Source organism: Tursiops truncatus, chromosome 7, assembly GCF_011762595.2.
Source record: "Tursiops truncatus isolate mTurTru1 chromosome 7, mTurTru1.mat.Y, whole genome shotgun sequence".
Classification (NCBI taxonomy): domain Eukaryota; kingdom Metazoa; phylum Chordata; class Mammalia; order Artiodactyla; family Delphinidae; genus Tursiops; species Tursiops truncatus.
The window spans coordinates 85,238,082-85,264,398 of NC_047040.1; the positions used below are offsets into that span (position 1 = coordinate 85,238,082).

Consider the following 26,317-nt stretch of genomic DNA (forward strand, 5'->3'; position numbering starts at 1 on the left):
GGCACAATTATATGTGCTACAGAGCTCACTCTGTACCCAATGTCTCCACTCTCCTGAAACTTACATCCTCGTAAGGGGTAGCAGAGCCAAAAAAAATCACAAAAAGAGCAAATCAGTAAAGAAGGTCTGAGAAAGCAATATGTAGAAAATACAAGGAAATGCGAGAGAATATGCAACAAGGAGATAAATTTCAGACTCTTACTATATCAAAGCAAAAGGTGATGGTGGCTCTTGGAAAAATATTGGATATAGTCAGGATAGCAAAAAGATAAGATCTACTAATGGGTTGTATATAGGGTAGTAAAGGTAATAAGGAATCAAAGATAAGTCCCAGAAGTTTTTCTTTTCAACACCTACATGGATGAGGTTTACTGAGCTGGAGAAAAATGGTGAAGATCAGGGTTGAGGGTTGGTAAATCAAGAGTTCTGTTAGTTGGTTATTAGATGGTGCCCTACATGACCTCTGAGGTTAATTCCATTTATAAAATTCTGTGACTCCAGGCTGTAATCAGATAGGCCATTTTGAGAGATGAGAGATGATGAGAAAAAAATGTTCTTCATGTCAATGAATGACTGAGGTAAAATAGAAATGGTAGCCAAGAGAATCTAAGACATATATAAACTGTGTAAGAGCTCAGCTGGTAAAATCATGAACTCAGGCATTTAATTCACGGAGTATTAACATCAAGAATAGGACAAAGAAGAAGATTGTTGATTTACAGCCAAAGTTACTGGAGACCTCGTACATTGCCCTGGAGATCCATACATGTTATACAGAAGATGGCATACATCTGGAAGACAGGCAGGCAAAGCAAAGATCTCTCTCTTTGCTTTGACCTCTTTCAACCACTGGTTTGTGCAAGAGATCTTGTTGCCTCTATATTCTCAAACAATAAATGGGTTAGGAGACTATAGGAACATGCTTGGGTGGGTTTAGTGTGAAACCTGCCATTTTATTTTGTGAGGGCTGGACTTATCACCTCAGAAGTGAGAAAACAGGTGTGAAAAACATACCCCCTTCCCAACCCCATTTCTTCTAATAAGTGCATTCTTTTTAAAAAAACCCTTTATTCAGATAACAAATGATTCCCATAGCCCGTATTCTCCATGCCTATTCGTCACCTTCTTCAACAGAATTGTCCCAAACTCCTAGGATCAGGAATGTGGTGTCATGATAATTTCAGAGAGATACAGGGTTAACTATGGAACACAGTTTCATTTCACTTTGGTTCAAGTTACTACTTGAAAATACAGGTTTGAAGCATCTCTTTCATAAGCATATGCTCCTGAAATGCTGTTAGGCAGCATGAGGAATATTTCTGCCCCCTTAAAAGGAACCACGGTGCTAGAGTCATCACCTCTGGCCCAGGACAGATGACACACTGTTACTGTTCCCACTTACAACCAGAACCAGATACAACCAAGCATCATGCAAGACATTGCAAAAGAAAGCATTTTGTAAATGGTTGTGTAATATGTAATACAAGATGTGATTCCTATGTTCTTATTGAATCATGAGGAAATGATGCTGGTTATCAGTGAGTGGAATACCTACAGATCCATTCCTTAAGGCTGGATCACAAATGTGCCATCACAACTAAAGCTAGTTTTGAACAATCTAAGCAGTTACTATTGCTGAGAAGAATGGTGACTTGACATGGGCAACACCAACTTGACCATAATAGTTTCACTTCAGCACTAGATATTTGACATTCAATAGCACTGGAAAAGGTAAAAGGCGTTTTATTCACGCCTTTTTATACTTGGTAAGTGATAGGTCCCAGCCGTTTGAGTTCCAATTTATTTTAAATAATAGATTTTACAAAAAAAAAAAAAAACCTCACCTAAACCACTATCTCATGTATTTCTATCTAATTTTAACCTCTTTTTTTAAAAAGTACAGAGGCTGATATACCCACTGAAACTATCCCCTGGCGTACTTACCTTTGCAAATACATTTATCTGATAAATTTGTTTTATACCCTTCTTTCCTACCCACAAAAAATCCTGGCTTCGTTATTTTTTTCCCCTCTTCTCCTAATACCATCCACTCTCTGATTCTATTCTTTCTAAGTTCATATACATACAGGTCTCCATTATGACAGAAAATATGTCATATGATTCAGTATTTTAAGCCTCCCATCCTCCATATTTAAAAATGCTTTCTTCTCAACTTCCTTGGGTCAGTAAAGTGAGAATATTTTTTAAAAAACACACATTACAACATATTTATAAAGTAAAAACAATAGTATATCTGGCTTTGTTTTAACTAATATTCTGGACATTTCTAAATGTCTGTCTTCCTTTACAAGCTGCCAACATCGCATGAATTTTTTCTTAATGTGAGCTTTTAAAGGATAAGGACCCAGTCTCTATCAAGCCTTCAGCACTGTAATTCTCGCACCCAGGAAGCCACTGTGTTGATGTTCCAGCCACTGACTCCAACATGTTAGGGAACCTTTTTTATATACAATATTTTGGTGCATTTTCATGTCTCAAATTACAAATATGACCAGATGCATTGTGATAAGACCAATGCACACCCTCCTGCCTCCACATATGCATCATTAATTTGACAGCATGAAAGTGTTAATGCTAACTTTAATTTGAATTTTTTATTAAACATTTTCTTTATCCTGGACAAAGAAACTAACTGTAGATTATTAGCAAATTCTTCTTTTACAATTAGAAATTGTTTTAAGAGACCATAGCTATTGGGAAGAAATAAGTAAGTCACACACCCTCCAGGTACACACAAGTGGCTGTCATCTTTTCCAATTCATAACTACTGGAAGTCAAGTCTAAACTGAGCTTTAAAAAAACACAAAAGCCAGAATTTAGTGGTCAATGCATTCAGATCAGCAAGGCTTCCTTAATTCACTGTTAAAATACAAATTCCACTCAAAGGACACTCTAATTATCAAATCCAAAGCCTGTTTAAAATAAAAGGACAAAAATGAAATCAAAACATAAAAACTCCACAGCTTTATTTAAGAAGTGCTATTTAAGCTATAAAGGATTTCCTGTTGTTCTTGTTTTAAATAATTGTATAGTATTCTTTTTGTTCTTGGGTTACTCTATATCCAAATAATCATGTATGTAAATGACTCAATACAACAGTGGATGCCACGGACAATGTAAACATTACTGTTTATCCAGAAGCATTATATGTTCATGTAAAAATGGCATTAAAAGCTTGTGGTCAGATCAAAAAACCACAACTGTAATTGTTTATTTATATAGCTCACCATTACTCTAGTGTAAGTTTACATTTTTTTTAAACTTCTAAACATTGCTGAGTTAGTCTTAGAAGAGTGAAAAATTCATCGTTCGCCTAAATGATTAAAGACAAACAACTTAGGTCTATGAATGCAGCAAGATGCTTTAATATGGAAATTATTTACTTTGCTCAAGCTTATAGTTTTCATTTTGATGCTGCCCTTGAAACTGCATGATAACAGGGCCATTCAGTGGAATTTCTGCATTTTTCTCTTTAGTTCAGGGCAGCTGGTTTCTTTCCTCTCTAAGCAGAAAGCTAAAGTATATTTATCACTCTAACAGTGACTCAAAACAAACAGGAAGTCTTCATCAGCCGGCTCCTGGGCATAGCTGATATTAGGTACTGGCAGAAAGGAAACAGAGACTTCATTCTGTGGGAGTCCGACAGAATGTACATGCAGATGCAGGCAATAACAAAGTTAGGGATGCTCCAAATGACCACCGTGTTCTCCCAAGATTAAGTGCTCTTGCAATGCTCGCCAGTTCTCAGAGTCTGCGAAAATTCCTCAGGAGTTTTCCTTTCCATTTCAGTTTGAAAGAGTAGTTTGAACTGGATACCACAAGCCTTAGAATCCTTGTGAACCTATGCGCCAAAGGAAACCTGGGAGGGAGCTATTCTGGGAGATTTGGCTTTGATCTGGTTGCTAGGAAAAAGCCCTGCTTTTGTCTGGAAGTACTCTGAATGGCTCCTTCAGTCAGAATGAGGCCTGCAGGTCACTGTCTGAATTAAGTGAAGAGGATTTTTTTAATGCTAAAAATGAAGTTGTCGCTGTGTGCCATAATAAAGCTGGAGAGAGCGAACCATGGTGCTGAGCAATGGCACTGGCTCTTTGCTACAGCTTAAACTCCAAGGTATACTGTGAAAATCACTGAAGCATCAAATATATGCAAATATTCCTCAGTGGCACATATGTTGCTAGAGACCTTCGCCTTCACCTTCCTTTTCAAATAAGACCTGTTTCAGATTCAAAGCCCACTTTGTTTTTATTAATATAAATGTTCACTATCAATTTTTTTATGTTATAAATAAAAAGGTCAAACATTCACACCTAACTTTTTGCAGCTAAGCCAAGTTCAGAATGGATTAAACTGCAAACTACTGATACTGATTCAAAAATTATTAGGCAATACACTTTCGGGGGGGTCCTTAAAATATTTTTTATACTTGTTGACTAATCTCCTTGTTTATAATAATGTTTATACCTTTGTATAAGGACTTTACAGCCATTATCAAATCTTCACAGATCCTGGTGAGGTAGAAAGGGAGCAAATCTTATCTCCATTCTACAGATGAGGAAACAGAGATTCAGGGAGGTTGAGTAACAAGCTCACCAGTGGCACATTTAAGTGGCACATTCTGTTCAAATGCAAAAATGACAGTAGGGCCCAGGCTTTGTTTTTCCAGGAATGGGGCTGAATTTTCATCTAGTCACTCATGTGTTCACCTATCTCCTTTAAGACCACTGTTTCTATAGTGACTGTACTCAATCTCCATACAACCTGTTGGAAAAATTGGCAGCAAACGAGCCCAAGTGAGGATCAAACCTCTGACCTTGTAACTATTGGCATCTGGTGCCAATGAACTGAGCCACAGACTGAAAACCTAAGTAGCCCAAAGCAGAACGGGACTGATCCAAAAAGTTCCACTGCTCCCCTTCTAAGTAATTCTGGAATAAGAAAGAAGGGGCTATTTTTCATGAACTTATCTAGTTCTGTTCTCTCAAGTTTGAAACATATTGTACACTCCAAGCAAGTTCTAAAATGTGAAATATAAATTAAAGAATAAGAGATAGCTAAGAGGTAAACTACATGAATGAAAATTTAAATACGGTAAGAAAAAAATGAAAAAGGGAAAAGTGTGCAGAGTCTGGGACCTTCAGGAACTCATCATCTTTGTTGAGTGGTTCTTCACCTGTATTTGTATCTGTAGGTCTAGATGGTAAAGCTAAGGAAAGGTTAAAATGAAAGGGATACTTTTCAAAATAATGTTACACATTTCTCTCTCTCTCTCTCTCTCTCTCTCTCTCTCTCTCTCTCTCTCTCTCTCCCTCTCTCTCTCTCTCTCTCTCTCCCCCCTCTATTTAGGTATAATAGATATCCTCTTTAAAAGAAAGTAAGGACCCTTATATGCAATACTACTGGAGTGTTAACAAGATAGAGCCTGTATTAACCAGGTAATGGAGGATTATCTCCAGGAAAAAAAGCTGGAAAAACACCTATTATATCAGAACACCTTCTAGAAGTTTCAGAAGCAGGAAGGCAGCCTAACCTATCTTTTAGAATGCAAATTTCCCTGCAGAACACCAGGTAAAAAAACTCAGGAAGCCTAAAGCAGAAATCCCTGCCAAAAGACAAAACAGAAGTGTTTTCAGGGCTGTTTATCCTCTCTCAGTCTACCTGTTTACTTACTCAAATCTCTTTTCAAACTGCCTATACCATTGTAGGTCTGTGAATCGTGTATCTGTGAACACTGCAAAAATGTCCTTAATCCATCTCTGAAAGCCACAAAGCTGATCTAGGTTTTAGCATCAAATTGATGGATCCTGAACTCTCTCTGTCCAGAACTACTAGTATGCTGGGCCCAGCTCTGAATGTGGAAAGGAACCAAACTGCTTTCCTGGATCCATGAAATAACAATAGGCTAGCAGTACCAATTAGCTAGACCACACAATGGTTCTTCGGGCAATGACTAAGACCTCCTACTGAGTGGGACCCAAACCCTAGGGCTTACACTACCCTTACTTATTCACCACTGCCTTGTACAAATGTTCTAGCAACCCAGGAGAACTTGGCACTAATTTCTCAGTGTGTCACCATGGCTCAAGTTAAGCAAAAGCCAAAAATGAATTAGGTAACTATAGTAAGTTCAGGCACAAATTCAACAGGTGAATTTATTTGCAAATTACTCTTTTGATCCTCCTCCTTTAAGATTCTCTTTAGAGAGGTAAATATAGTAAGTTCAGGCACAAATTCAACAGGTGAATTTATTTGCAAATTACTCTTTTGATCCTTCTCCTTTAAGATTCTCTTTAGAGACATAGGAGAGAACTTTATCATTCTTAAAGTAAAGAAAAGCAGTACTTGATTTCAATATTTGGTGCACAGCCAATCATATAAAAATATTAATTAAAAAATCCCTTTTTGAAGTTATTATGCATTTATTGCAAGATTATCGATTTCCACAATGAGAATTTTACTGTTAGTATTGGGTTGATGTGAGACAAATATTTTCCTGGAGATTTCTCTATCATTTAATTGAGTCACCTTATTCCTTCTGCCCCATTACACAACTGTTCCTGTTATTCTTTGAATTAATTTGTATAAAAGCCTTCTGCAAAAGCCATCTTTCTGGATCCACAACCTCCTCTCTGAGCATTTGTTAACACATTACATTACACTAAAGTGAATCCACCCACCAGAAATTAGACAATCTATCCTGTTTTTATATTTTTTGAAGGCTTACAAAGTGCTAATCATTAAAGCAGTGATTCCCAGCCCTGGTTTTGTGATAGCCTGGGGTACCTCCAATTACCTCATAGATCTTGAAAAAGCAAAATTCCAAAAATTTTTCAAAAGAAAATTAATTATTGTTTTATTTAATTTGAAATATAAATAACTGCCATTGGAGATAGAGTGTGTCACAGTGGGACTTGATAGGCTGGAACACTGTAAAAAAAAAAAAAAAAACAACAAGCAACAATAGCCCATTGAAACTCCTCAAAGCTCAAAATCATTATGCCTTCCCCCCCCACAAAAAAAAAAAACAAAGAAAGAAATGCTATTCTTACTCTTAGGAACTTGAATTCTAACACACACCTTATGAGAGGCACAGAAAGGAACTAGGACAAAACCCATTCCAGGACATTTCCTCCAAAAGAATACAAATAAGGTGTGTCAAACATTTTCTTGAATAAAATAAATACGATAATATCTAATAATACCACTGAACTATTATATGTGCCTAAATTACATTTATACTAAGAAATGAGAAAATCTCTGGAATAGGACCAGAATTGCTTTTTAATTGTCCATTAGAAAAAGCAAAGAATAAAATCGCCTGTAGTGATTTCCTTTTGAGATCATTCACCTTATTTTTAAAATACAAAAATCAAAAACATATTGAGACGCATGGTGAGGCTGAGCAATAAAACCAAAGCAAACCGTCTCCTTTCCTCAGCTCAGGCTCTACAGCAAGCAGCTACAGCAAGCCCACAGTGCCAGCTTGAGACTGGCAAGGCAACTAGCACTGCACGAAACAAAATCTGAACTCCTCAGTTCCACGATTCCACGGAGGACATCTCTCTCTCTCCTCACCTTTCTTTCTTTTCTTCTGAATGGAGGTCTTTCTATTTAGGGATGTTCTTTCATTATGTGAGATGCCTCCTAAGCCAATGAAAAACAATGACAATTTTATTTTCACATGAAGATCCCTCTCCCAGGGCCATATTCCATGAATGAATGGCTTGTAGGACAGACCACTAATAATAAACTCCACCAACTGTGCCAACACAAGTATAAGAAAAGCCCGGGGAAGCTAAGGCTGGCCAAAGGAATTCTACCATACCTGCAGCGGCTGACTCCTTCCAAGAAAGCTGTTGAGATTGCTTGCTTATTTGCCAGGAAGGTATTCCTTTTTTTAAAAGTAAAAATAAATAGCTCCTACAACCTCTTCGCTGTTTTGAAATCACTATTTCTAGTAGAAAATAAATTCGTAAACTTCATCTGTTAAGATACTGGAGAACTATACTGAACAAAACGTACCAGTATTTGTTGAAGGAGCGATCCTATACTGGGTAGGAAAGGAACTGGGAACAAGGAGGTCATTTCCCATTCAAATTTAAATGTCACCATGAAATAGTGTCAAAAAATCAGACACATCAGGAGTGATTGCACATGTCACAAACTCATCTCATCTGACCTCCCCAACACTTGTACTGTGAGTGTTACTGTCACTGAATTGTCTGGATTCCAAAGAGCGTTCTGGCTGAGCTCTCACCCACCCTATGGATTAACTAAGACCTTTTTTCTTTCCCTTTAAATCTCAAGATTGTTTTCCCCCTGCAACACAAGAGGCTTTTAGTCCACCTACCCAACATCAATAAGCTGACATGCAAAGAAGAAAACAACTTGGTTAACTGTTGAAACAGAATATACTTTTTTTAAATCCACATGATTTATTACACAATTTAATTCATTTATTGGGTAAAACATAAGCTCTACCCATTACTCAAGCCATCCTCTCTCCCACTCTTTTCATTCATTCTTCATCCATTTAACAAATATTTATTGAGCAACTACATTCAAAGCACTTTGCTGAGCACTGAGTTTGCAGCACTGGATAAGACAAAGCAAGTCCTGTCCTCTGGAGCCAAAATTCTCCTGGAGAGAGTGGCCTGCTTCCTAACAAGTGCGGGAAGAAAATAGTCGTGGACATAATATTTCAGGTTGGTTGTCCCAGGAAGAGCTCTCTAAGGCTAGGATGTTTATTTGAGCTAATTTTCTGCTCGAAGAAAAAGCCAGTCAAAAAAAAAAAGTAAAAATGTCCTACGGTGAGAATGAGCTTGGTCAGTCAAGAGACAGAAAGGAGGCAGGGAGGCTGAAGCATAATGAAAAACAAAATAAGGTACGCCTGGAAATTTAAGGGACTTGGAGGCTGGAATCTGTTCTAAAGGCAATAGGCAGCCTTTGGAGAATATTAAACAAGGAAGTGACTTGATCTGATTGAAGCTTTCCAACAGCAGAGTGTCAGCTCTCTGGGGAGTCTAATGAAGAATCAAAGCACAGAAGATTCAGGATATATTTTAGAGTCAGAGGAAGAAAAGGGATCAGAAATAACTGTCATGTTTTTACTTGAACAGCTGAGTGTATGGTAAGCCATTAACTGAGATGGAGATGATTGGGAGGAATACTTCTATTCCTTCTCTCTTAGGTGCGAGAGGTGGAAATTCACCTATTCAGCTTTGTCCAGCAGCAGTCCTTGAAAGCATGAAAAACGGACTTTTATCAGCTTTCCTCATTTTTCTTATGTTCTAGAGTTCTATTTAAATCACAATATTCTAGGTTGCTGGCATGCTTTTCTACTCCACTCCCATCAACTTCAAATCCTAGTTTAAAATCCAACTCCTCTAAGAAAACTTTGCTGATTGAAACTCTCCACATGATGATTACTCCTTATTAATATCCATTCTTTCCATTTTTATTATAAATCGGTTGCTCTATTTTTGCTGTTGGATTTAGACCAGATTCCTTGGCCTTCTTTTCTTTTTCAGCCTCTAACTGCCCCACCTCCCAACTGCATCCTTTGCGTATCCCCAGTGCCCCACCGAACTCTGTGCTACCCAAGCCTGAGCTCTGCTCCCTCCACAACTGTTCTCTAACTGGCATTCCCTCCTCATATTTCTACCTGCCTCACAATCCAGCCAATCCTTTAAGACTCAGATCAAGAGATCTCTTTTCAAAAACCATTTTTGACCCCTCCCCAGTCAGAGGTGATTCCTCTCCCCCCATCCCCTAGGAGGCAGTGGAGTATAATGGCTAACATTTCCAGCTCTGGAGTCAGGCTCTCAGCTCACAGGCCCACCTCGGCCTTGTCTTAGCTGTGTTCCTTTGGGTAATTTATTAATATGTATAGTTCTCTACTACTTCATCTGGAAAGTTATAGGGTGGGGAGGGAGGAAGTAAGAGTACCTATAACTCATAAAATTGGCCTGAGGATTGAGATGACACACCTAAAACATATCACAAAGTCTGACACATAATAAGGACTCTTCAGTGTTAGATACTTTTGCTATTTTCATTTCGGCTCTCCTGTAAAAATAACAATCTACTTTGTGTGTGGTTGTCTTTAACCCATCAGATTAAAAGCTCTCTGAGGATATGATGGCGCCTTTTTCATCTTTGTATTTAGAAGATATTTTATGAATATCTAGTGATAAATAAAGGCTGAACATAAAGTAAACAATTTTAAAGATTTTCATTTCTTTTGCCCAAATAGATTGATTCTTCTTAAAGTAGAAATACTATCTTTTCGCTTATTTTAAAATTGCATATTGGCCAGTATGCACATATACTGTGTGTATATATATGTATATACACACACTATATATGCTGTGTATATATATTATACAGTCTACATTTTCATTTGTTTTGAATTTTCTGAATTAAGAAACTCCAAAATAATCAATACTAGTAATGCATATATCATACTAAATCCACCAGTGATGCTGATTTTAAAAAGGAATACTATCTCTTCATTTATCCTAAACATAAGGAATTATCCCAATGGGGCATCATTCCAACTCACAAAACTCTTCAGGCTTCTGAAGACCCAGCGTTAGCAGGAGGTTCTTATTAGTGACATGTGCCTTCTCATCAACAATCAACTAATATTTATTGGACAAAGCGTGGATGCAGCATACCATGCTGTGTGCTTTGTACACATTTTCGAAATATGAACACACTATCTCTGTTCTCTTACATGTCAAGAAAGACAACACTCATGACCATAATAAATAATAAAAAACATACGTATCTCTATAGGTATCTCATCTCATAGAAGAAGGAAAACCTTCAATAAGCAGGTAGGTCTTGACAGGCTTTGAAATATGACAAGGACAGTGTCTAGTGGAGAAATAAAGGGAAAGAATGTGGATTTGAAACTCAATCAAGGGTCAGTTGTAGTTTACTTTCTTTTTAACTAAGTACGACATGCTAAAATAGGGATAAAAACTAGATTAAAACATAAACTTGGAGTCTTTGCCTCTTTCTTCACAAAGTACCACTTAAGCTAGAAAGGATTTCCCAGTTTCTAGTAAACATAATGTTATTATATTCTTTGTTCCTAGATTATCTTATATCCCAATAATTATAGATGTGAATTACCCAATCCTGCCTAAAGAATGTCATTTTTCTCCAGTGATGAGCTGGTTTCAAAACTCCAGAATAATTATGCTTTAATATAATTCATTGTAGTTTTTTCTCTGGTTCATTTGTTTTTTTCTTTCTTCACCTTTCTGTCCTTCATTTCTTCCTTCTTTTCTTTCCTTTCTTCTTTTGAGTTTTTCAGCATTTGTGAATAATCTGGTCAACCTTCCAGCTAACAGTCTGTGTCTTCAGCCACTAGTCAGCAGCTATACTCTATTCCACAGACTGAGCTATTTAACTGCACAAGTTCTTGTCTCCAATACACACTCTTCTCTTCTCGGTTGAGTTATAAAACATACTTTTTTCATCAACCTCTAAAAAAAAGTAACAAAGGCTCCATTCTTACACACACACTCAAGCATCCAGGATGATTTCTCATGTAGCATCCATTTAAACTCTCAGTATTTCCATGTTACAATCTAACTGCCTATGGCACATCCTGAATTCTGATAGAAACTTCTCCAATTCTATCTGTAAAATTCATCTCTCTTGATGTCTGACTGACAAACTACCTAAAGTACACTCAAACTGAAACAAGTGGCTAATAAAACCACTGAGATAACCATTCTCTGCTTGGATTCTTAATTTCTACATACTTCTTTATTCGTATCTAGTAGAGCCTCCATGGATTACACATTTGAATTTAATAAAATTTTGGCCTATGTCTTTCTGCCTCCTACATTTTTTCTCTGCTCAGCTACTAATAGTTATTTTCCATTAGCATTCAAGTTAACTTAGTGGCAAAATCCATAATCTCAAATACAAAACTGTTCAGCTCTAACTGAAAGTAAAGGACATCTCCTAATTTTGTACCCCACATTTACACCTCAAAATCGTTGTAAGAAAACCACTCTTACCTTTCCTGTTTGTTTTTAATCTCCAGCCTCAACAAAACGACCTATGTTAAAATTGAGGACATTTATTTTAATTCATCGAAATTGGTCTTTGCCACTGCATTGTTTGCCTTTTTGCCACTGAAAAATTGGGACTTAGAGAGTAATGAGTGAGAGAGGGCTCTGGAAGGAAAAGACATTATTTGATATAATAACATCATAATAATAGAGCTCCTTCCCCACACGCTTCAAAACTGGCTCAGAATTTAGGAAATGGAATGCAATTACTTTTTTAAGTGGGAATTTAAGTAGGAAGTTAAACAGTTTAACTACTTTATTTTTAAGTAGTAAGCTCCCACAGGGTGGATTTTGCTCTTTTTATTTACTGCTGAATCCCCATGTCTAGAACAGGTGCCTGCCACATGGTAGGGGTTAGCTCAATAGAAGTTAAATGAATGAGCTACTTTACCAAAAAAATGGTGAAACTTGTTTACTAGCTGTCAAAAGTAGGTTCCTTCATGCATAAAATAGCATCAACTGTGTAATTTGCCCCTACTTCCTCCTTTTGCAGAAAGCCAACAAAAGAACTGTAACTTTTTACCTAAGGATCAAAGGTGTCAACCTATTGGCTCATGCTCCTTTAAAGTCCTGGATAATAGTCTTTGGTTATTTTTAGATAATTTCTTTTGTTTCAGGCTTGAAAAGAAGTATTAACAAAGATCAAAAAATAAATCACTGATTCAGAGCAGGAAAATGCATATTAAGAAGTTCAAATTACAGTATGTGGAAGCTGTGAGCTAACCTTCCCAGAATACAAGTCAGATCTAGCTTTAGATACTAAAGTACTATATTGGTCTCACTTGGGACCCATCAACATAAAAGGAATGAAGAGAACTTGAAGAGTTTAAAGTCTGAAAAGGAAAGGAGAAAACAATTTAACAATTATAGAGTGACCCATACATTCTCAATACCTAAAACAATAAGCCAAGAGGTAGAAAAATACAAACTAAATTGTAATAATGGTTAACTCTAGGTTGGTGGGATTTTGAGTGAGTTTACTCTGACCCATAATTTTCCAAACATTCTACAATAAGTATGTAAGACTAGCAGAATCAGAAAGAAAATAATACACATACTTCTTAAACCAAGAAAAAAACCAAGGGTAAAATCATGTGATACATGAAGAAAAATTAAAGGATTAAGATTACAGTTGGCCCTCCATATCCGTGGGTTCTGCATCCATGGATTAGGAGGGCCTACTCTATTCTTTGTACTGAGTGTTTCGTATAAGGAACAAGAGCATCCTTGGAGTTTTGTTTTTTGTTTTTTTTTGGGGGGGGGGGAGGGTGTCCTAGAACCAATCCCTTGCAGAACCCAAGGGACAACTGTATATAGCCAACTAAGAGAAAGCACATTGGTGATTTTAACAGTCTTCACGGTTTAAAGCAGCCATTAACCTAAACCTACTGCAAAGCATATAGAATGGACTTATTTCTTGTTAAATAATTATATATATATATACACACACATATGTGTATGCATAAATACACATACATACACAACATATACACACACACATACATACTGACAGGGAGTAAGATTCTTAGAGAAAGGGCAAAGGCACATAAACTATGTGAAAAAAGAAAAAGCGTCTATATGATTAGGATATCATTTAAGGCAGCAGCTCTTATACGGTGATGAGATGTGAAGATGGAGAACATGAACAAAGGTAAAGGAGTATGCCTTCCCAAGGGGACACTGAAGAATGTCAGGAAAAGGAGACATGTTTAAAGTAAAGGTTGAAATAGAATGCCTATTGTGCTGCAATCAAGGCATACCCTTGGAAGTGTCCAATGTGTGAACACACATTCTGGAGTAGAAAAATGTTTGAGAATTCCTAACCTACCATCTGCAAGGTGGAGGATTCTGGAGAGCCCAAGACAACATGGGAACAGGCAGTTTCACTTGCAGCGTCATTAGAAATGAAAGGTCTTGTCAAAAAGAAAGGACCCAAAATTAAGCTCAGTTTGTCTCACAAAGCTGACTGGAAGCTTTCCTGATATCTGTATATCTTGATCCGAAATTATCTGGTAGAATACAACCCAAAACCTAGTAACTTCCTTGACCCATTCTGTGGTCAAGGAGTTGTATTATTCTTAACAAAGGTGTCATTTGTAACCAGTTTCTTTCCAGTTGTCACAGAGATAGTAAATAAGAAATGAACAGTATTCACATAACAAAAGGTGGCCTCTCTCAAGTGTCATAACCGTACCATAAAGAGGGATATCAAGAAAATATGCTCTCACTCAAAGGAATTGCTCTACTGGCAGAAATATCAGGAATGTTATCAAATGCCATGGTTAATTGGAGAGACACTTGGAGGATACGGGGTTTTCCAGGCTCTTGAAATCACATTGTATAGGTATCTATTTCCCTTTGACCTCACAACAATGACAATCACCAGGTATATCTAGGATTAAAATGGTTTGGGTCAATTCAAACTTTCACACCGGATCTGAACAAGGCAGATAGAAAACACAATCCAACCTAAGCCATCCATTCAGGATAGGAGCCCCTTCCAGGCTCTCCAATTCCTCAGGCAGTGCTACAACTGAAAACACAGTCAAAGGAAGCATTCTACAAGAAATTCAACTGGCTTCATTCTTCAAAGAGGAGTAGTGAGGATTTACCCAGCACCTACTATGTGTTGGCAACTGTACTGAACATTTTACATCCACTATTTCTTTGGGTTCCTGAGACTGTCCAGTTCTTGCTACTCTCTCTAAAGTTAAATTTGGGGAAATTCAAAGGTCCCTGGAAGGCCCCCATCAGTAGTAGCCAGAGAGGTGTTTAGAGTAAGTCCGAGACTAACCTAGTCCCAGGCACTCAAAGAAGGCTACATAGTACAACTGGATGGAGAGGAGTGGAAAATTGTTGTATTATGGAAGGCCTGACGCCACCACCTTGCATCAGAGCAAATTCTGAAGGAGTTCCAAACCTGAATTATTCTCCTTAGGGTTATTAACTCACCCTATTTGGCTCTTATATACCTCACTCACTCATTCTCTCTCTCAGTTTCTATGCCCTCATGAGACAAAAAGGGTGCACAGAGTTGGTGAGAGGTGACAAAGATCAAAGGGCAGCATCACCCTGCTTGTTCCAAGGTGTTAGCCCTGGGACTCTACTGTTACTCTCACTTCCACCCACAACCCTTTTATTTTCTGATGTATATTGAACACTGACCAGAAAGCTTTCTCCATTCCCATGCCCTACTCTCTATCTCATCTCCCTTTCCACATCCTATTCCCTCTACCTACACGTACACACACACACACACACACACACACATTCTTACACACCTCCTTTTTGCTTTAAAGGGCTCTGAGTACTCATCAGAGAGAAAAGGAAACATTCAGACCTCACTGGCTATACACATGTACCCCAAGTCAAATTCTGACTTGGTTTGGGGGTGGTTTCAATTTATTAGTTTTATTAGTTTCACAGTCACTAGTCAATGCCATACAAGAATCAATTTCGAATACCCTTCCTTGAAACGGAGTTTTGACGGTCCTAGTTTAGGGCAGAGGCTAAAACTAGATAGCATTTTTTTACATCACTTTTGTGAATACAGCATGTTGGCAAAAGATTATTAAATAACTCTTGTTGCCAATTTCCCTTTGTTATCCACATCTCAGAAACCTGCACAACTCAGCTGCATGTAAAACGATGCAGAAGCATTTTGGTGCCAGCAGCGATGCACCCGTCAGGCAGAGGGCCACATGGGCACTGGAGAGGCCCCTCTTTAAAAGTCAGCATTCCCTCCCAAGTGTGTCCTTCCTGTTCTCTAATGCTATTTAAAGCCACATAGGGCTCTCTTACTTCCATCTGAGTAGTAGGCTCTTCGCTCTGTTCCTCTTCTGGTCTGTACTGAAGAGATGTAAAGGGAAAAGCCTCAAAGGTGGGAAGTTATAAGTTTATGTGCAGCAACGAGGCAGCCATATCCTTCTGCTTTCCCCTGAAAATCAAGCATCACCTTATCGTTTCCTCACCAAGATTAACTCCTGCTTCCTGAAGAGTATTTCTGAGGTAGAAAGCAGAGGTGGTGAAAAAAGGGGGAGCTGAAAAGTCCAATCTGTCAAGCTCCATTTTAGAAGAAAGGAAAACTGAAAAGTGAGCGTATTTAACGTGAGCCATTTCCTGCACTCAGGAGGGAAGAAAGCGCGCAGCAACTGCGTGCTGGAGGAGATCCGCACTGGTGTTATCTCTGACCTGCAGCTTAGCCCCAGTGTCTCAGCTGCCAAAAAGCTCCCATTCAACGTTGTGCTGAGTTCATCAATGCTCCACGTGTCAGGATCCTAACAGGAAAAAGCAGGACAGACAGTCTCTCCATTCAACCGCCTGGGGACCCCATGACAACTAAAATCCCCTCGCAGACCGTCCATATCAACCTTCGGCAGGTCAGAGCACACAACCCCTTCAGAACCACAGGCTCAGGCCCACACCCTTTCCCCCTGTCAACATTGTCACTTTAAACAGAACATCGAGCCTTATCACGAAACCTGAAGTAAGTATGACAATTAAGATGGATTGCAAAGCCTGCTTGTGCTTCACAATTAACAATCGCTTGGCAGCGGGTTCCACACAACTGTTGGGGGGTATGGCAAGAACTTTATCCCTGCTTAGTGCTGCATTAGCATATTTAGTAGCCTGCAAGACATAATTCCTAAGACATGAACATATTTTTGTCTTTTTAAAAAATCTGCAATTAAGCTATAATATGTAGAAACTCTGCACCCGGCAATCAACGTGCAAACACCAAGATGGAGCTGGGGGAGAGGAGGGCAAGCGAGAGAAATGTTCCCCCAGTGCTGATAACACCCTGAACCAGTAACTGCTTCCAGTGTCATGGGTTAGCTAGAAAACTGTGGCTCCTTCCTGTCTGTGACAAATTTGGGGGTGGGGGGGAGGACTGGGGCTGCCCTGCTGATGGCATCAGGTGATTGCTTTGTTAGAGCACAGCTATGTGCTTTAAACCCACAGATGAAAAAAAAAAAAAAAAAACAGACCCGAGCTGACCCTAGTGTTTCCTTAGCAAACTATGCTTTTTATCACAGAAAGTACTTTCTGATTCTCAATCTCTGAGTAATAAGCGATGCTGATAAAAATCACTTTTATTTGACAAGTGTGAGGGCTCTTCCTCAAGTTGTCCGTGATTTTCCCTTACTTGCTGGCCCATCTACCACACTGATGAAAAAGGATCAGGGAGCACTGTGCCAACCTTACCAAAAACACAAGCTGGGTACTGTCCTAACCTTCTCTAGTGCTTTCACTGTACACGCTTGGCCCTAGAGTCCAAGCAAGCTCCGGGTGGGGGCTGAGGAGAAAAAGAAACACAGCCAGATCTTTCTGAGACAGCAGGACTTTGTCTTTCTTGATATCTGGGTTGCAAGAAGGCAGGATATCCTGCCAAATATATTACAGCCATGAGACCCACCTTGTGACTTAAGACACTGAAGAAGCTGAGGAGCACAGAAAACACAGGTGTGTGTTTCTGGGAAAGAAACCTCACCCATTTACTCTTTTGTAAAAGACAGCATACACACACACACACACACACACACATATACACAGGCACATGCACAGACACACGCATGCCCCCCCTTTAGGTGAGCAGCTCTCCAGTGGCATAAAAGCAAGCATATGAAAGTAACAAATGAGATTTAGCACACAAAGTCTTTCTTTACAAAACCAGAAGAGTAGCAGATTAAAGCACCTGGCAGTCTTGGCAAGCCAAAAGAAAATCTAAGCTGTGACAAAACAAAACAGGTGTACAGGTATAAAACTTTTGCTTTCCAGTAATGCCCCTCTCTTCACTGGAATGCTTTGACAGGTGCAGAAGTTCAAGTTACAGTGGGGAAGTGGCAAATAAATACACAGTATTAGCGTCTGACGTGCTTGCTGAGCACCGGGGATGTTAATAACTGGCAAGGTACACTAATCTCTGATTGCAACATTTGGTTTACCTTAATCTGGAGGGACAGCTGTATTAAAGAGGGAATTATACTAATCAGTTCAAGGCCCTTGCATATAAAACTTCCCATTAGGCTTAAAGTACACCAGCTTATGCTCATTCTCTAGGAGCCTTACATCTGGTTCTGAATAAGGCTGCCTCTCATTTGCAAGGTACAAACTGAAAACAAGGGGGAGGGGGGCTGACAGTTGCTGGAGGATGGGTGATAGAAGAGTAAGCTACTAATTCTTTGAAATTTTTAACAGCACAAAACTAGCTTCTAGGCATCTTAATACTAAAAGGGGGAAAAAAAGCATGTGTTATCAACCCTAGGCCATTTTTTCCTGTTACCGGAGGTGACCAACATAAAATAAAATTGATGATGTCAGTCAAAAACAGCTAAGCACAAAGCTTGGCTTTGTTATCTTAAGTCAGAAGGTATGATAGGCCATGCCATATGGCTCTAATCCGCCTCTATCTCCCATCACCTAACAGGAAACCTTCATGTAGCATGACCTTATTTGGCTGGTTCCAGGTTAGGGCTGCCCAAAGGGGATTTTTCTGTTTCTACTATATCCAAGGTTTATGTTGATTTTTTTCTGAGCCCTGCAAACTATAAATCCGACTGATTACTCTGCACTCTTTTGCTTGACTGAGCCTTTACAATCAGACATCCCCGTTAACAATAAGCTCCTAATGAATCAAACATCTATGGCATTAGTTTCACCTAGCTGCCTCTTTCCCATGCACTGTGCTGCTTTGTCAGACCTGGTTTGATGAGAAAAGCTAGTGACACTTGCTGCACCTATTGATAAACAATTCAGTAATGAGGAGCATAACAAAAATTACCTAAAACAACCTGATTAAAAATGACAGGCAAGGCTTACTCCATTGCTCTATAGCGAAGGTAACTCTGGTCCTGCACTGGGAAAATAACGAGGTAAAATAAAATTTCCTTCTTTATCAAGGAGTTCACTTCTGAATGTGTGTTTATGAAGAGATTAAATTTTTCCAGTGAAGTTTTAAATTCTTTCAGATTATGTGATTATCAATAACATTAGGGACTCATAGAATTCAGGATGCTTGTCCTTCAACTTTCTGAGATGAACTCCCTGCTTGTTCTGCTTAAAGTTTCTGAATAATCAAACTAATATTGAGATCTTCACTTACTTTCTTAAATGTGAATTTAGTCATTGAGAAACTCATTCGTGCAAGTGCTAATCATTAGGTAAGTATAGTGTGGGCACAAAAAGAGAGATTCTAAGATACAAAAAAAATTTTGGAACAAAGTTGAAAAAACCTTCATGGACAAGATTATCTTCCTAAAAGGAATAACTTAACCTTACCATGGACATTGAAGTTTCTTTCATTGGGGTCACCCAGGGGACCTTTGCAACTTCAAAACAAGCTTATACCCAGGGGAGGCCAGGCTCTCGTGAAAGCTTGATTCAAAGACAGAAACGTGTGGGTTTTGCAATTGTGTGGCAGCATGTTGGGAGGGTTTCCATCAGTGCACAGATGCACTTGAAAATCAAATATGGACATGGGGAATGTTTTTTGGAGATGGAAAATGAGTGCTGATGACATGTTTATACTTCGCAGATGGATCCAGTACAGAACCATTTTTTGTAAAGAAACAATATCCACCATTTGCTAATTTTTTTTAAACAGCTACAAAATGGTGGCACAAAAAGTGAATATTCCCATCATACATACTCCACCTGTTCATTGGTCTTACAAATGTCTTCCATCCTGACTGTAATCAATGACTGTTGTAGTCTTATTTTTTCTCAAATGTTATCCAAAAGAATATGAAAAAAGAAACACAATACACAAAGGCATTTGGAAGAGCAAAATGATTTGAAATTAATTTGCTACATATGAAAAACTTAGAAAATGACAAATGCTATTAAGTAACAAATGCCGAGTTAATCCTGAAAAAATGCATCTTCTTATTGGCATATTTTCTCCTTAACTGTGATATCAGAGCAATTTTTGAACATTTTCTACTTAGAGTCTAGAATTGTCTCCTGTATTCCTTCTTTTGGTCCCACCTTGGATCCCTTAGGTATTTGAACCTCTGGAAAGCGCAAACACTTAGCATAGTATAAACACTAGTTGTTGCCTTATTACTGATACATTATAGTGATAGTTTATAGTTATAAATTATGATAACCTGGAAATGCACAATATGTATAGAATATGTATTTATAAGAAGATAATGTATTTATAAGAAGATAATCTAAAACATTTAACTACCAAAGAACATTATTAATGGCATTGTAAATCTGCTCAGTAGGAGATATCAGGATAATCAACTCAACTTATTGCCACCATTAATAATATTAACTTGCCATTTCAGGTATGAAATATTGATAAAAGTGACTCACCTCAAAGATGTAGAGACTGTAAAACAATGAAGAAGATGTGGATGTGAAATATAAAACCTAATAGTTTGATCATTTAAAATAAATTCTGAACACATTTTCAGACTTGAATGAGTATGTTTTTTTAAGTATTCCAAAAAACATATGACATACTGAAATTAATTTTTTCTTAGTTTTGGTCAGACAAATTAACTTTTCCTGATTTTTTTACCTTTCTTACCATCTATATTCAGAACCTACTGAATTCCACAGCTAACCTTTAGTCAATCATGTTTTTCTTCTAAGAATTAGTTTGAGGTTAAGAATTAGAAATGGAATATGAATCCCAGAAAACAGTCAAACAGCCTGAGACTGGATAATAAAATCTTGAGAATATATATAAATCGACATGTTCTTTCAACCCTGTTGTTTCTGGCAGTGTACCAAACATAAATCTGCAGTTCTACATTCTGTGATTCTAACACCTTGTTATCATCCTGGAACTAACAAAAGCCTGTGTACTCTTCTCTAAATAAAGCAAGTTTTCATTTTTATTGCTGGATTTTTGACACATGTGAATAAGGACAAAACATTTTATAAATTCTTAATTATTTTTTGCCTATCCATCAAAAAAAAGTTTTAGTCAAAGGCTTAATGTATTCTTAGAGTTCCACAGAAAATTTTATTTAGTACTCTATCTAAATTAAACTCACTGAACTTTGGAACAGTCAAGAAAAATGAAAGTATATCCTCCCAATTTTAGCACTTATTACATAGTTATGTTCTAATCATCATTCAACAAATGCATAGACCATAAAGATCTATGGAAAAAATTAAAATCATTTGTTTCAATTTCTTTATTTAAAATATTAGGAAAAGGAGGTCCGAGAGGCATTATCACTATTCAAGTTCACATAACTAGAGTATTCCTGGAAATCATGTTTTCTGAGGCTTGCTTTATTCTACCAAACCATTCTGTTTGCAAATTTTGTAATATTTAATTATAGTGGACTAATTTTATGTTATTAGTCATTTATTCACTAAGTGCTATATTAAGTAGCATATTATACAATAATACAGTGTTTAGAGAACATCACGCTTAGAGAATAAGTGAATAATAAAATAAAATTAATAAAACAGATTCTTCCAATGCCTAAATTGTTGCCTGCATATAAATTCAACACCTGTTTAAGATCACTAGACTATTAGTCAATAAGTTAATTATGTGATAATACAATTAGGTCCCCACTGCCAAGCAGAAGTTATGTAAGGGTGCTACTTAACCAAAGAACAGCTTAAATATAGGGACCTTGTATGTTACTCTGGTCCCTGCCTGTCTCTTTAGCAGAGAGATCCAGGGACAGAACACTCACTGTAATCCTGATCATGCCACTTAACATTCATATACGGAAGAACCAGAGAGCTTTTCTACATCAAAGTCAATATTGATACGCAAGGTAGTCCAAAGGGCAACCTTTTAAAGCTTGAAGTTTATTATCCACTATTATCTTCCGGATATGCTTCCAAATGGGGAGAACAGTGAATATTCCCAAGTTAAGTCATCCTTACTTCACAGAGCTGAAGCAGTTTTCCTGAGCCCCAGATTTAAATGTGAGAAAGCATGGCTATCTCACAAGCATGTTGGACTAATTCCCAAAGGGATCATGGGTATCTGAATAGTAGCTGGTGGGAATCCATGGCTTGTCACCTCTATCCCTAATTTCTGGCAGTAGTCACAACTCTGCCAACAATTATAGGTGATATATGTGTAAGAAGACAATATGTTTCTCTCTGCTATGAAAGGGTATGCATTCATCAGACTGTCTTTAGTACAAAGAAGGGAATTCTTCCACCGATGAAAGTTAAAAGTCACAGATGCCTGCCTAATGATGATACTGAATACTTCTTAGTTCACATGTACATCTTTACAACTTAAGATATTTATCCAACACCTCCAAGCTGGCTGAGTGTTGTTAACCAAAGAACAGCTTAAATATAGGGACACTGAGTATCAGATGTGGCTTTAGGCATTCTGAAGTAAGATGCCCTGGACTTTCCTAAATTTGTTCTAAGAAATGTTCTGGATGGAGTCTGTTCCCACTGTTAGCATTAGTTATGTAAAGGTGTATGTGAGTCTAATTTTTCTAACTGGGTCAGTTGGCTAGTTTATGTTTATCCAGATATTAGCTGTAGTGATTCATATATCCTAATCCTAATTAGGATTCAGACATAGTAATTGGTATATAACTAAATATGTAATAATCATGTTCTTTTCTGTTATTTACATTATAATTATCCATTAAAATTCAGCCAATCAGAGAAATTCCCTGATGGTCCAGAGGTTAGTACTCTGCGCTTTCACTGCTGAGGGCCCGGGTTCAATCCCTAGTTGGGGAACTAGGATCCCACAAGCTGGGGGGCATGGCAAAAAAAAAACAAATTCAGCCAATCAAAGTAACATAACCTGTAGGCAAGGAGAAGTTTGGTTCTCACGTAAAAAGAACTTTAAAAATATCTTTTGGGTAGAATTTTAGACATTTATACTCATGTTGAAGTTCCTTTAGTTTGTATTGAATTTGTCTTACAGTATTCCCATCCAGCATATTGAATGGCAGAATATTAGACTTCTTTTTACAGTCTTGAAATCCAATAGACAAAACTTACTTTTGCTTATTACCTAGCTCCCACTGCTGACCAAGGAAAGATCGAGTTACATCTGATGTTGTTATTTTTCATTGGTGTAGCTAATTCTGCCAGTGGTGATAACACTAGGACTGCAGTAGTTTCTACTTCCACTCTTCAGGGGCTACCAGTTTTTATAGTTACCTTAAGAAACCAACAGTAACCAGCAAAGCACAATCTCATCTTTTGCATATGCTCAGCTTTCTCATTCTATGAAACTAACAACGTCATGAAGGTTTTAGAAACTGTCATATAGTTGGACCCCTAACTGCATGGAAATTGGAAAAGAATTTGGAGTTCTATCAATAAAAAGTCAGGGAAAATTTGCATGGGTAAGCTCCTACCTCCACATCAAAGGACACAACAGGATTAATATGCGGGGTTTACAGAATTGATCCCAAAATGTAGTCAGCTCCTAAGGAGTTCAAAATTCTAATATTTATAAAATACATTATTTTGTCAAATAGGTAGTCAGACACAGAAGACCTGCCATGGGTCCTCATTCCCCTCCGGCTAAGTTGTACAAAAGGGTTACTAACTCTCCCACCCTTATCCAAGTGGAGAATAGATGTTGTGTGGCTTTTCTGTGGCCTCTCCTGTCTCCACAGAAAGTCATGTTTACTACATGTGACCTTTGCACTCTAACACTCCCAGACCTCTAATTATGTGCCTACTGTAACATCAGATGGAATCTTTTCACTTCCTTTTGCCTCCAAGAGTTTTAAGTTAACTGGAGTCACTATATTTCATTGAGAACCATGTTATAACATTGTTCTAAACAATTTGTCTTAAATTATATACTACTAGAATTTTACTTTTTTTCAAGTAACAAATCATCTTAAAAGATACTAAAGTCAATTGTTTAATAAAGTGGATCACTAAGAATTTGAGTTCATTGAAGTCAATTTAAACTATATTCTACAATATTCCAATTAATTCATTTAATGCATATTTACCAAGTCCTAACATGTGCAAAGCACTGTAAATCAAAATAGACATAAATTTATGGAGCCTCAGGTCTCACAGTGGAACCAGTTCTTCAAAATTTTTGTTCAATTATATGTTGATATATGAAGCTTTGGGGGTTTCTTTTGGCATATGAAAATTTATTACTACCATGTTTTCACCATCAAAACTTAGTCTTTCCTTTCTGCCTTCACAGAGGGCCAAAAGAGAGAAATTGGCAACTTTGACAATGCAAACTCCATGTCGCCAAGGAGAGCATGACCTTCGCAACCAAATCCAGCAACCAGAAATCACCTTCCTCAATAAAATTTAAGCAACCATCATTGGGTAAAAAGATGATTTTTTTTCTTGCTGTTCTTAATCAGCTGGACCCTGAAACACGCTCTGATGGCAGCATTTGGCTGTTTGGTTCCAACTCCTACTTTCTCCAGGACAATTTCCTTTGCATGAAAAGCACCTTCGAAAGGGTTGGCCTTCAGGGTTATGCCCAAATGGGCTTTCTTGTACTGTTTATCATGACACTTCTGATCTCATCCGTGGCCCCAGAGCTTCCTGGCAGTATAAAAACCATGACACTTGCTCATCCTGCTAGCACAAAAAGCCTGAAAAGAGCAGAAGCTTTTAAAAAGATTTTGCCTTATTTGATATAAACCAACTCTGTCATCTCTACTTCCTAACCAATTATCTCTTTAGCCACTCATATTGGTATATGATAAAGAAATTTTAACTTCTGAGAGCCTTACATGGTGAGCTCTATAGTGTAATGGTTAAACTAATGGGCTTTGAAGATGGCAGCATAGGAAGATCCTGAACTCACCTCTTCCCATGGACATGACGAATCTACAATAACATATGGAAAAATACCCTCTGAAAAGACTTGAAAACTAGTTACACAGTTCCTTCACAACAAACAGTAAAAGGGCCACATGGAGATGGGTGGGAGAGGCAGAGACGGAGTCTCGCCAAAAACCCCATGCCCAGCTTGGCGACCCACAGTCAGGAGGGATCTCACAAATCTGGAGCTTCTCTCTGAGGAGCAAGGGGTTCATGCCCCACCCCAGGAACCCCAACCACTGGGATCTGCAATGGAGAGATGAGCCCCCAAAATGCCTGGATTTGAAAACCAAAGCTGTAGGAAACTGAGATATTTCTCCTAAAGGGCTTGCCCTGGGGACCAGCACAAAAGCAACAGTTTGAAAAGCGCCTAGACTATACGTGAAGGAGATTCATTTGATAATCCTAAAGTATCTTCTAGGAGAGCGGGGCCCTGTTGAGACGCTCTCTCTGGGGATGGAGGAGCTGGTAGGTACCATTTTTGTGCTCTTCCTCTACCTTGAGTAGCGCCAGCAGACACATCCTGACCCTGTGCTCTCTACCAGCCCTGCAAAAGCTAGCAGGTACGCCCTGGTCCTATGATCTCCCACTAGCTTGCTAAAGCTGGCAGGCACACACAGTTCACACACGAGATGCTCCTTGATCATCTAGCTTTGGTGGCCAGGGGGAATTGCATTCCTGGGTCCCACTGGACTCTCTGTAACAATCAGAGAAGACAGTTCTTGGCAGGCGACCACCCCCAGGGCACTGCACAGACAGCAGACTGAAACACACCCCCATCCCTTCTTTGAAAAGGGCTTATTTACTTGTCCTGGAGCTTCAGCCTGAGGCGCAGGCTTCAGATTTGCCATGCATCTAGAGGCCACAGAGGTACACTCAGGAAATGTAGGCTGGGGAACACCATCTTTGTACTTTCCCTCAGCCTCACTACAGCTTGCTGGTACCTCCCAGAAAAGAGCTTATATGCTCATCTGAAGCCCTAATTTTTGCAAGTGTTGCCCAGGGAACACCTGATCACATGGACGAGAGGCCAGCAGGATTTACGACTGTGGTCCCACAGGAGTGCATATATTAGCATACTTTAAGTACTGCTGCCTGGCAGGCTGGCTTCCAATCAGCCTGAAACTAGGTGCTGACTGGGATTCCTCTTTTTGGAACACTGACAGGTCTTGGCACACCTTCAACAACTGGGACCTATCAAAAACAAATCAGGCTACTCAGACAATCACAAAGGTTCAAAAGACAACCAAGAGCTAGGGCAAGGTTGAAAGATAAGTTTCATCTCCACAAGGCCACTCCTTCAAGACTGGGAGAGATAGCTGTTTTAACTAATACATAGAAACAAACCAGAGTCAACCAAAATGAGGAAACAGAGGAATATTTTCCAAATGAAAGAACAAGATAAAACCTAAGGAAAAAACCTT

At 38.4% G+C, this 26,317-nt stretch overlaps 1 long non-coding RNA gene and 1 pseudogene across 1 annotated transcript in view; both read right to left on the reverse strand.

The window, feature by feature from the left end:
* The window catches only part of LOC109548379 (uncharacterized), a 192,253-nt gene that overhangs the window by 109,070 nt on the left and 56,866 nt on the right, over window positions 1–26,317 (reverse strand). The gene's annotated exons all lie outside the window — the stretch shown is intronic.
* LOC101332020 (small ribosomal subunit protein uS12-like) lies at window positions 24,150–24,643 on the reverse strand (annotated as a pseudogene).